This window comes from Ceratotherium simum, chromosome 34, assembly GCF_057802395.1.
Source record: "Ceratotherium simum simum isolate JZ-2026a chromosome 34, ASM5780239v1, whole genome shotgun sequence".
Classification (NCBI taxonomy): domain Eukaryota; kingdom Metazoa; phylum Chordata; class Mammalia; order Perissodactyla; family Rhinocerotidae; genus Ceratotherium; species Ceratotherium simum.
The window spans coordinates 1,277,928-1,290,795 of NC_141933.1; positions in this window are offsets into that span (position 1 = coordinate 1,277,928).

The following is a 12,868-nucleotide window of genomic DNA, read 5'->3' on the forward strand; positions in this document are numbered from 1 at the left end:
GGGAGAAAGTCAAATACCGTATGATTTCACTCATAAATAGAAGATAAAAACAACAACAAACAAACATAGAGACAGAGATTGGATTCTTGGTTACCAGAGGGGAAGAGGGGAGGGAGGAGGGTGAAATGGGTGATTAGGCACACGAGTGTGGTGATGGACTGTAATTAGTCTTTGGGTGGTGAACATGATGTAATCTACACAGAAATCTAAATATAATGACGTACACCTGAAATTTATATGATGTTATAAACCAATGTTACTGCAATAAAAAAAAATATATATATATATATATAAAGGCGGGATATTTTGATGAATGCAAAGTTAAAGAGAATTTAGCATATGAGAAATTAAAATAAAAAAAGAAGTTGCCTGACCATCTGGGTGGAAGAGGAAGGTGTCCGCGGACTTTGCACCCGACGTTCCCACTGACTCGGAACACAGGCCGGAATTGTTTGCTGCCAGCCTCGCAGAAAGGGGCTGTGACTCTCCCTCCTGGAGAGGGAGAGGGAGAGCCTGGGGAGCTGGCCCCTTGCTGCTGGCGTTACCAGGCACCCGAATTAAAGCAGGTTGGATGCGTCCGTCAGCACACCTAAAGCACAGTCCACACAGCTTCCTTTATCCTGGCTTTGCTGGTTCCCTGGCTTTGCTGGTAAAACCTCAAATCATCACTCAACACTGTCGCTTACACGAGATGCTGTCCCACGGACACCTCGGGCCTTGCTTCACGCAGCTCGTGGGCTTGGGCCCCTCTGTGGGTCCGAACGATCCCTGGGAAGGCCGGCAGTGCTGGGCCTGGACCGGCTCAGCCCCTGCCAGAGAAACAGTTCTGGGCGGGAGGCGGGGAGCGGGGAGGTGTCATTGTGGCAACCAGGCTGGAGCGTTGGCTTGCCTACGCCAACCCCATGATCTCAGGGCGTCAGTGTGCCTCAGGAAACACAGGACCCCCAGAAGTCCCTGCATTGCCACCTGGACGCTCTAGTGCCAGCCCAGACAGTAGCCTTGAGGGGCCCGCTTTTGAAATGTGAGTTTGGAGGGAGGAGGTGAAGGGGTGAAGTTAAAGTCTCAGGGTTACGGAAGGAGAGGGGTAGGGGAGGAGAGCTTGGGGGGCTGGGGAGAAGACTCAGGGGCCTGCTGGCCAGCTCTGACCCCACCCAGGCGAGCTGGGGTGAGGGCTGGGGGCCCAGCACCTGTCGCGGCCCTTCCTGGCTGGCCCGTTCCCAGGGTACTCCCGAGCCCAGAGCCGGGCGGCCCAGGCGGTGGAAGGCAGGGATGACCCCCAGGGCACTCTTGCATAGGCTGCAGGGTACCTCCAGGAGCCTCGGTGCCTCCTGTGCACCCCCCCAGGTGCCCAGCACTGTACACTGACCCCAGGGACAGGCCGAGGGTCCGGAGGGGTCAGCGGGCGAGCGGCTGCCCTGGGGGGGCCCGGCCTCCCTGCAGGCCCTGGAAGCAGCAGCGTGCAGCGTCCACACAGCCGGGCATGAGCAGGGAGCACTCCAGGACTCCTCTTCCAGCTGGACCAGGACCAACCTGCAGCCAGGCCAGGCCGGCGGCATCATCCCCGGGAACCAGGCCCGACGAGTGGAGGCAGAGAGAAAGTGACAGAAAACAAGATAAGCGGCCGAGTGGACGCCAGCCCCATGCCGCCAAACAGCAGGAGCGGCAGACTGGGCTGGCCCACGGTGTGCGTGTCAAACGGCACGGCACGGAGTGTCCCCAAGGCCCATTTTTCAGCAAATGCTGAGTCCCCGGATGTGGGCTGATTCGAGGGCGTGGACAAGTGAGCCCAGTAGGGGAGAGGCCATCGGCCTGTGACGGGGGGACGTCAGGGAAGGCCTCACTGAGAAGCTGGCCTTCAGCAGACTCCAGGGCCTAGGGGAGAGCCAAGCAGGCATTGCAGACAAGACACAACCAGTGCAAAGGCCCCAAGGCAGGAGACGCCACACGGTCATAGGAACTGTAAAAAGATGAGGTCTGGAGGCAGCAGGGGACCCCTCGAGGCCATCCAGTGCTCCGTAAGGACTTGAGTCGGGATCCTGAGGGCTTGGGGCAGAGGAGGAACAGGACAGAACTTAGGTTTGAAAGGATCCCTCTGGGCACTGTGTTGGGTCAGACTGAGGGAGCAAGGTGGAAGCTGGAGGCAGAGAGAGGCCCACTGCTCTCCCCAGGGGGCAGGGACAGGGACCAGAGTGTGGCCATGAGGTGGCAAGCAGTACTGGATTTGCTAATGGAGTGGGCGTGGAGTGGGCGTGAGAGAGAAGAGCCAGGACAGCACAGCTGGAGTCCCACAGGCTGTGGGGGAGGGAGCCAGGCAGGGGTGGGGGGCAGGGTCTCTGGTTTGGGGTACCTGATGCCCAGAGTTGCGCATCAGGGGTTAGGGGTCTTGAGCTCAGGGTGGGGGTCAGCCTGGAGAAGCCTGTTTGAGGGAGAGGCACGGAGTGTGGGGGCATTTGGAGCCAGAAGGCTGGAGGGACCACCCAGGAGCAGGGGAGATGAGAAGGACGGGGCCCAGGGCAAGGTGGGCCGGGATCAGGGAGTCAAGGAGGAGCTGCTGGAGAGCGAAGAGAACCACAGGCCCAGGGGGTGAGGGAGGGGGCGCTGCAGGGCCCTGGGTGTGGCCTCCTATTGGAGCCTCACTGCTGACCTCGCCAAGGCAGCTGCAGTGGGGGGAGGAAGGGGTGCCGAGGTGTGGAGTCAGCGCACGCTTGATGCTCTGGGGTGGTTTTGCTGTGAAGGGAGTGGGTCTGGAGGGGAGTGAGAGATGACAGCGCATTTGTGGCTGGTGGCAGGAGAGGAGAAGGGCGGGCTCAGCCTGGGCCTTGGGTGGACAAGGGCTGGGATCCAGGGCACTGATGAAAGGGTGGCCTTTGTCACTAAGCAGGACGTCTCGGCTGATGGGAGGGAAGGGCAGCAGACCTGGGCACGGACGCAGGTGGGCAGACTGCTGGTGGCTGTGCTGACAGCTTCACTTCTTCAGGGATGTCAGAGGAAGCAAGTCCACCAGCTGAGAGGGCGGGGGCAATGGGGGAGAGGGAGGGGGGTGTGAGGTCGGACTTGGGAGAGGGCGGGTTGTGGGCCAGCGAGATGTGGCTGACCTGGGTGTGGCCACCTGTTCCTCCAGCTCCTCTGGGCGGGTGTGGGAGGGGCTGAGGGTGGATTAACCGCAGTGGGGTTTGGCCAGGAGAATGTGACGAGACAGAGAGGCCGGTGTGATGGGGAAGGGAGCTGAGCTGGGCGAGGAGGGGAGTGTGGACAGCGGGTGGTGAGGCTGGCAGGTCCTGCGGGGAGGTGCTGGGGTAGGGGTGGGGTGAGTCAGGTGAATGTTAAGAGCAGGACGATGGGCATGAACTGCTGAGGCAGGCGGTTTAAGCAACCACTCTCATTGGCAATAACCAGAGAAGAGAACCATTGTATAAATTATCTACGGCTGCTTAAGAAATTATCCTAGAGCAGAGTGGCTTAAAACAACAACAAACATTTCCTGTTTCTCGGTTTCTCTGGGTCAAGAATCCAGGATCACAATGATTTCTTGGATATGACAAGCCCCAGCAATAAGAGAAAAAACTAGATCAATGGGACTCCATCAAAATTTAAAACTTCTGCACATAGACAACCCATGAAACGGGAGAAAATATTTGCAAATCGTGTATCTGCTAAGGGAGCGGCATCCAGATATGTAAAGCACTCCTACCACTCAGCGACTGAACAAACAGCCCGATTCAACAATAGGCAGAGGACTTGAAGAGGCATTTCTCCAAAGAAGACCTACAGCTGGCCAACAGCGCTTGAAAAGATGCTCGACGTCTCTGGTCGAGAGGGAAATGCACGTCAGCACCACAGTGAGATGCCACCTCACGCCCATCGGGATGGCTGCTGTCACAACACAGAAAACAAGTGTTGGTGAGGATGAGAAGAAATTGGACCTTGTGCACTGCTGGCGGGAATGTAAAATGGTGCAGCCGCTGTGGAAACTGCAGGAACTGTATGGAGCTTCCTCGAAAAATGAAACAGAGTTACTATCTGCTCCAGCAATTCCATTTCTGGGCATAGAATCAAAAGAAGTGAAAGTAGGGTCTTGAAGACATATTTGCACAACCGTGTCCACAGCAGAATTATTCACAACAGCAACACGGTGGAAGAAACCCAGGTGTCCATTGGTGGATGACTGGCATTAAACAGAAAACCACAGGCCTCAAACAGTGTCGTTTGTGCTAAAGCCCATGACACACACCTAGATTTGATGCCTGATCTAACTGCAGTTTCAACCTCTCCCAGAAATGTCATCTTAACCGACCACTCTGGAATTTTCTGGTCAACACCAGTAAGGTAATCTGTCACCTGGGCCCTCTCATTTCCCCAAAAGAAGAGGCATCCGCATGACAAAGACTCTACCCCCCCCCCCCCCCCCCCCGGGAGGAGGTGTCCTGGCCCCAAATAATCCCTCCTTTTCTTTTGCTGGTCGCTCCCCTGCCCCAGCCTCCTTCCTAGAAAAACCTTCCATTCTGTGCAGCCCCGCAGAGCCCCCTTCTAGTTGTTGGGTGAGCTGCTGCGCAGTTCATGAATCACTTCATAAAGCCACTTAGAGGGCCGGCCCTGTGGCTTGGTGGTTAAGTGCGCGCGCTGCGATGCTGGCGGCCCGGGTTCGGATCCCGGGTGCGCACCGACGCACCACTTCTCTGTCCATCCTGGGGCCGAGTCCCACATACAGCAACTAGAAGGGTGTGCAGCTGTGACATACAGCTATCTACTGGGGCTTTGGGGACAAAAAATAAAAAAAATCTTTAAAAAAAAAGCCACTTAGAGCCTCAGATGTACTGGGTTGAATTTTGTTTTTTAACAATGGATAAGCAAAGCATGGTATATCTGTATGTGATATTGTGATTTATAATAAATACGTATTTGGTCTGCATCCATGATTCCTGGCTCGTAGTTCCCCAAACCCTTGGAATTTCCTGAGCTGTCAGAGCAACGGGAGCATCTTTTTTTCATGATATTGGGCCTGTTGTCCTCAGTTCCTGAAATCACTTCAGAGCCACGGAGGTGACATGGGTGTCTTCTTATTCATAACAAGTGCCTTTCCACTACAACTGAGTTTATGTTAATGAGGTGACTTTTGGAAACCCCCTAAGGATGAGGGCTGGTTGCCAGGGGAACAAACCGTGATTAGAGGGTTGGCGCCTCCATGAAAACCCAAATGGAGGGAGCTCAGACAGCTTCCCGGTGGGTGAGCCAGAACACTTCCGCGTGCCGGGCCCCAGGGGCCCGAACTCCATGGGGACAGAAGCTCCTGTATTTGGGACCCTTCCAGACCTTGCCCTAAGTATCTCTTCATCTGGCTGTTCATTCATATCCTTTAATATTGGGGGGGGATCAGAATTGGCCACCTCAAAATATGTCTCTGAAAGAAACTTTGACCACCTCCCCCCAGCTAACTGCCTAAAAGAATTTAACTCTGGGTATGGATAAACTGGGAGGGTCCTTGCTAAGCCCATTCCAAGTAAAAGTAGACGTTATCCTTTGTAAGAGACATTTGTATTTGTAAGGGAAATCTCCATTTGTTTTTTTTTTTCAACATTTTATTTTTATTTATTTTTTCCCCCCAAAGCCCCAGTAGATAGTTGTCTGTCATAGCTGCACATCCTTCTAGTTGCTGTATGTGGGACGTGGCCTCAGCATGGCCAGAGAAGCGGTGCGTCGGTGTGCGCCCGGAATCAGAACCCAGGCCACCAGTAGCAGAGCGTGCGCACTTAACCGCTAAGCCACGGGGCCGGCCCGGGAAATCTCCATTTGTAAAGGTTTCTCCTTCTCTGTACCAGGAAGAAGGGAGGATGACCTTATCTCTAGAAATGCTTATCAGTGTGGAAGGCAAGGACTTAAATCTGCATAGTCTTGTTTACTGTGCTTTTCTGGTAACCTCCCATAGCTGACTCCCCCCACCCCCAACATCCTCCTTTGTCTTTGTATTTAAGAGAAGGACCTCTGCCATTTTGTCAAGATACTCAGTTTCTCTGGTTTCTCCTGGGTATACGTGCTATAAAGCTTTGTTTGGTTTTCTCCTGCTACTTGGTCTCATGTCAATTTAATTTGCAGTCCAGCCAAAAAAGATCCAGAGTGGGTAAAGGATAGTCTTCCTCCCCTTCAATATCCTTTGTAATAAACTGGTAATCTAGTAAGTAAACTGGTTTCCTGAGTTCTGTGAGCCGCTCTAGCAAATTCATCCAAACAGAGAAGGGGGTCATGGGAACCTCACACCTGCTACCACATGGATGGACCTCGAGGACATCATGCTGAGTGAAACAGCCAGTCACAGAAGGACAAATCCTGGGGGCCAGCCTGGTGGTGTAGTGGTTAAGTTCACACGCTCCGCTTTGGCGGCCTGGGGTTCGCAGGTTCGGATCCCAGGCATGCACCTACACACTGCTCATCTAGCCATGCTGTGGTGGCGTCCCACATACAAAATGGAGGAAGATGGGCACAGATGTTAGCTCAGGGCTAATCTTCCTCACCAAAAAACAAAAACAAAACAAAAAAACCAAAAAGACAAATACTGCATGATTCCACTCATATGAGGACCTCGAGTTGTGAAATTCGTAGAGACAGAAAGTAGGATGGTGGGTGCCAGGGGCTGGGGGAGGGGGAGTCAGTGTTTAATGGGGATAGAGTTTCAGTTTGGGAAGATGGAAAGTTCTGGAGACGGGTGGTGGTGGTGACTGCACAACAATGTGAATGTGCTTAATGCCCCTGAACGGTACACTGAAACATGGTTAAAATGATAACCTTAACGTTATGTATATCTTACCACAATTTTAAAAAAAAGAATCCCAGCTGGGTGGCCCTGGCTTGGGTCCTGAGCTGCTGTCAGCCTGTCAGCTGGGACTGTATCATCTGAAGGCTTGACCCAGGCGGGAGGAGCCCTCCATACTGTCATACCCACAGCGCCTTGGCAGGAGGACTCCTTTGTAGCCACGCAGGCCTCTCCTGGTGTGGCCCGTCCGCACAGGTGGTCTGGCACCTATTTGGTTTGCAGTCTTGGGTGGGGGCAGGCGAGACTTGCTTCAACTTCCTGTTACAAAGTTTTTAAACTTCCTGTTTAAAAACACGCATACCAGGCCGGCCCGGTGGCGCAGTGGTTAAGTGCACATGCTCCGCTGTGGCAGCCTGGGGTTCTCGGGTTCAGATCCCGGGCACGGACCTACACACTGTTCATCAGGCCATGCTGTGGTGGCGTCCCACATACAAACAATAGAGGAAGATTGACACAGATGTTAGCTCAGGGCCAATCTTCCTCACCAAATAAGTAAATAAATAAAATGGTTCACTAAAAACACGCACAACAAGCATGAACAGCATTTGGGGAGATGCACATGGGTTGTAAAAATAGAAGTGTGTTCACTGGAAGGACGAACCCCAAATTCAGCACAGCGATTACGTTTGGGGAGTAGGAGGGGATGTGACCGGGAGGGTCACGGGGATTCCATTTCCCAGGTTGGAGGGTGTGTATTCGGTTGTCCACAGGACTGTGCCTTACCTATTCGTTTCTCCCTATTTTTTATTTCTATATTTATTCCCTTTTAGATTCACTCCCTGCCCCTAAAGAATTCTTCTAAGACCTCTGTTTGCACAAGTCTTTGAAAAATGTGTATTGTTTCTAATACTTGTTTTTCTTCTTTCTCACATCCACGTATTTTAATTCACAGCATTTGCGTGGCCCGTCTTATGCTTTCTCCTTTTCACTCAGCATTTTTTCTTCCACCAGCATCTTCGTTGCCATGTGCACATTGTTTCTACTTTCTGCCTGGCTCGCCATGGCATGGACCGCCTCTCTCTCCTGCTCCCCACGCTCACAGGGGTGTGCTCCCACCCCTCCCCGTGGACCCGCTCCAGGAGCAGGGCTGCTGGTCGGGGGGACACGCAGACCTCTGGTGACTCAGCCCAGCACAGCTCGGCGGTACCCTGCCCCCACGGTCCCCGCCCTGCCAACTCTGGGTGTCAGCTGGCTTCCTACGTCTGCCATCCTGAGAGGTGAAAACCATTCTCCTTGGCCTTTCTCTGACGACGGCAGCGTTTGAACATCTGCTCGAGGCCAGCTGGACCTGCGGTTCCCCCATCAACGCCCCACTCACAGCTTTGTCCATTTTCCGCCGGGATTGCTGGCTCCGTGTCCTGTTGATCTGCGGGAATTCCCGTCGTCGATTCTACACAAGCCACTCTCAAACCTCTGGGCCTCGGGACACTTTGACCTGCTTTAAAAATCATTGAGGGCTCCAAAGCACTTTTGTTTATGTGGGTTATCTCTGTCGATATTTACTGTATTAGAAAATAAAACTGAAAATGTAACAGCATGTATTGATTCTTCCTTTTACAATAGCAGTGACAGACCTTTGCATGAAGCCGTCTGCACCACACAGCTCACCAGCCCCACACGCACCAGGAAGCGCCCCGGGCGGACGAGGTTGCAAATGCCATGTTTGTTTTGGGAACTTCCTGAAAGCAGTTGCCTAGGACCTGGAGGCAGAGAGCTCAGCCAGGCGCACTGAGTCTCTAAACTCCCTTCCGACCTTTTCTGTGCCCACCAACCCTGAAGGAATTCTGTCTCGAATTTGCCCAATCCTAATCAAGCCTCCAAAAGACCCGCTTAATGCAGACCCCCGAACCTCACACATACCCACCCTGCCCCTGCCTCCTCAGACCCTGCTAAGACTCCCAGGGTAGGTGAGTCCATGTGGCTTTATCAACATGTCACTTGGTGGCATTTTGAGGAGCCAGCATTCAACACATGAAGAGCACATTTCCATGAAAAATAATTATTTGTACACAAATACAGTGAGGACAGCGGCATTAATAGACGTTTCTGCGACTCTCCTTGCTGTCAGGCTTCCCCGCAGGCAGCTGGACCTCGTCACGGCGTCTGCCTTCAGGCTGTGGGGACACATTGTCTTGGTTGAAGTGCACGGAGAAAAGCCGGCTTCACACAGATTTGTACGGTACTCGGGAAAGGCAGGAGCATGTAACAGCCTTTTTGGATAGTTGTGTGCTTTCTCCTTTGATGGCACAGCAAACCCCAACAAGGGGCAGTTTCTTAAGGCGAGCTGCGATCCAGAACGTGAGCCCACACCAGTGCCCTGTCCACCCTGGGTCCATCTCGCTCTGTCCTGATTCCGGAACAGCCCGCGTGGGTCGCATGGAAACACGGGTTCACGGAGTTTCACAGATCTCCCGCAGGCGGGCACGGCCCATTTCCAGCGTGGAGCACTCGCCGCGCCTCCACAGATAGGCCTTCAGGCCGGGGAGCTGTCTCTTGTGCAGCAGCAGGTTCCAAAATTCTCATCTCCACTTGAAAGTTTGAATTTACCATGGCAACAGAGACTGTCCATTGTTTTCCTTGAAGTGACAGGGTCCTGCGTTCCCTCTGGAGAAAACGTCTGCCCAGACTCCAGGTCTGAGCAACCACAGCCCGTCGGTCAGTGGTTCTTTCACACGGCCAGTCCAGCTCACACCTCGACATCACATGTGCGAGCAAGCAGGACGTTCGTGGGACACCCAGTTCCTCACGCCCCAGGGCCGAGACTAGATTCCGTTAAATTAGGAACGTTTGCTGATTCACCCGGCAGTCCCTAATGGACTCTGGCGCTTCTTTTGCTGGGGGGTGGTGGGGAAGAAGAGGTCGCCCCGCCCAGGGGGGGCCACACCGGGATGCTTGCCAAGGAGCAGATAGCTTCGCCCACTGGGGCTTTTGCACCATCTGTGCAAACGTGAGCCCAGTGAAAAAGGCAAATCACTTTATGTTTTTCCTGGGGCTGCCATAAGAAAGTACCAGAAACTGTGAGGCTTCAACACCAGGAACTTATTCTCTCCCAGGCCTGGAGGCTGAAAGTCCGAAATCAAGGCATCGGCAGGGCTGGTTCCTTCCGAGGCTGCGGGGGAGGATCCGGTCCAGGCCTCTACCCCAGCTCCTGGGGTTCGCCGGTCTTCCTGCTCCTTGTCTTGCGGATGCGTCACCCCCATCCCTGCCTCCATCTGCACACGACCTTCTCCACATGCGTGCGCACGTCTCTAAATTTGTTTATTATAAGGACACCAATGTTGGATTAGGGCCTACCCTCACAACCTTCTCTTATATGAATTTCGGGGGACACAGTTCAACCTGTAACACACTTCTGTCTTTTTTGTTCTGTTTTTTTGTGAGGAAGATCAGCCCTGAGCTAACATCCCTGCCAATCCTCCTCTTTTTGCTGAGGAAGATGAGCCCTGCACTAACATCCATGCTAATCCTCCTCTTTTTGCTGAGGAAGACCGGCCCTGAGCTAACATCTATTGCCAATCCTCCTCCTTTTTTTCCCTTTTTCTCCCCAAAGCCCCAGTAGATAGTTGTATGTCATAGTTGCACATCCTTCTAGTTGCTGTATGTGGGATGCGGCCTCAGCATGGCTGGACAAGCGGTGCATCGGTGCGCGCCCGGGATCCGAACCCAGGCCGCCAGTAGCAGAGCGCGCACACTTAACTGCTAAGCCCGGGGGCTGGCCCCCACACTTCTGTCTTGTTATGAAACTAGTTTAGAGCTCAGGGCCCATGAAAGGGTCTTGGGGCCCCGTGGAGCCCACCTGGAGAGCTGTGGTCCAGGGTGTCTGCTCCATCTGGCTTAGCTACTGAGAAGGGCCCCCTGCAGCCTGGCAGCCCCCGGCAGCGGCCTGGTGGCTCTCTGGGGAACGCACATCCTTGATTTTGATGAAGTCAAACTTGGCCACTCACTTTGAAGTTTTGTACAGAAAATCATCCATCAACTTTATCAGAAAGGCAATTTCCACATTTTCTCCTACGACGTTGGTGGTTTGGTGTCTCCTGTCAGTCTGGCACTTCCTCCGTTCATTCACTTTTGAGAGGGGTCAGGGGGGTCCTGTTTATCTTTCTCTAAACACAGAACTGTGTTCTCAGTACCACCTTGCCTGGGAGCCCTTCCCCACTGGTGCCCCTGCCGAGTGCCGCCTTCTCCAGGTAACAGGTGTACCTCCTGCGTTGATTCTGTTTCCGGCAGCTCCATCCAGATGTGTGGGACATCTTACCCCTGTGCTATTCCATGCATTGACCTCTTGGTAAATCAAACATTTTAAGCAAGTTACAGAGAAAAAGCTCTTCCTAAACAGCCTGGGAAGCCCCTGGTGGCTCCCGGCCAGGCCTGAGTGGGCTGGGGGGCCGAGGCAAGCTGTAGGGGAGGAGAGGAGAGCAACTAGAGCCATGCTGGTCGGGGGAAGGCCACAAAGGCATGCCTGTCCCCAAGACAGAGACAGGCCTTGTTCTTGGGGACGTTTGCTGGCGGCACAGCTGGGCACAGAGCGGGTGCTGGGCGGCAGTCCCCCCCTCGCCGACCGTGACGTTCCCCACTCGGCCCGTGGTCAGCGTTCTGCAGCCCCGGCCTCCACTGGGGCTGGTGCCACCACAGCCTCCCTCTTCCCTGCTTGACAGCCTGGAGTGGGAGGAGGGGAGGAGGCTTGGGGACATGAAGTGCATTGGAGATCAGCCCCTCCCCCGCTCTGGGGCTCGGGTCAGGTGACCTGGCCCCTCTGTGCCTTGTTCTTTGTCCCCGCCCACTTCCTGGGCACTGAGATGACCAGGATGCCAGGGAGGGTGCTCAGTCACCCCTAATCTGGGGCCCTACAGAGTGATGCCCTCAGGGTGGAAAGCAGTGACTCCTCATGCTGACCCTGACAGCTGTGTAACCTTGGGCCCATCACATCTGCCGGCTCTTGGGAGGGTCCCGGGAGGTGGTGGGGAAGCCCCTTCCGGGAGCCCAGAGGCCTGAGCAGTTGGGCGGGGCCAGGGCACCTCGGAACCAGCAGCTCCTGGGTAGTGGGAACCAGCCTGGGCCCCCGGGGACTAGGGGGCTGGGGCCTCCTCAGGCTGTCCAGGAAGCAGAGTGGGGACAGTGGGGGACAGAGCAGGTGGTGGCCTGTGGATGGGATGGGGGAAGGGCGAGGGAGCAGGTGTAGGTTCTGAGGCTCTCGAGACAAGTGATCCAGCCCAGAGTGGGCAGTGTCCCCAAAGCCCAGAGTGTCCCGGTGAAGGCAGAGCCCTGCTGGTGGGAGCCGGGGTGGAGGTAGGGGGCTGGACTGGGGGCAGTCCCACTGACCTCCGGTTCTGGGCTAGCAGAGGCCCCCTCCGGAGCAGGTGGAGCTGGCGGTGCCTGTCCCCTCTCCAGAGGGAGGGGCTCAGGCAAGTAGGGCAGGTCGAGGTGGTCTGATCAGGGGTACCCATCCCTCCTGGTGGTTCCAGTTCTGGACCTTTAGGATCTTCGGGTTTCTGGAGGGAGGGCCAACGCCCTCTTCCCTCTCTTTTCCTCTTGAGCCCCATCTCCCTCTCTGTAGGGTCCTGCACAGGCCCGGGGGATGGACCATCCTCTCATGACCTGGGGGTGGAGGGAGGATCTTCCTTTTCCAGGGAAAGGGGCCCGTGGCAGTGAAGTTCCAGTGGTGGCCCAGAGGAGACCAGACACCCCCAACTCCCCTTGACTGGGGCCCTGCTGGACAGACTCGGCCCAGTGTGGCCTGTCCCAGCCGAGAGTCAGGGCTCCCCAGGCCTGGGGGCTGGGCCTGGCTCAGTGGTAGACCAGCCGAGGGACAGCCCTCTCCACCCCGCCCCGCCAGGCGCAGCCTGCTCTCTGCACCCAAATTCCAGCAGTCACCCCTGCCCATCAGGCGGAGACCCCAGGACTGAGCCTCCGGACACCCTGACCAGAGTTGGTCCACAGGCTGCTTTGGGGACACACAGGTCAAGACGTCCCCGGCCGGGCCAGGTGCCAGGCAGTCCCCTGGCCACCATGCACCGCAGCACGCAGAGCCGCCAGCAGAGGGCTCCAGAGCCTCCTCCGAGGGTG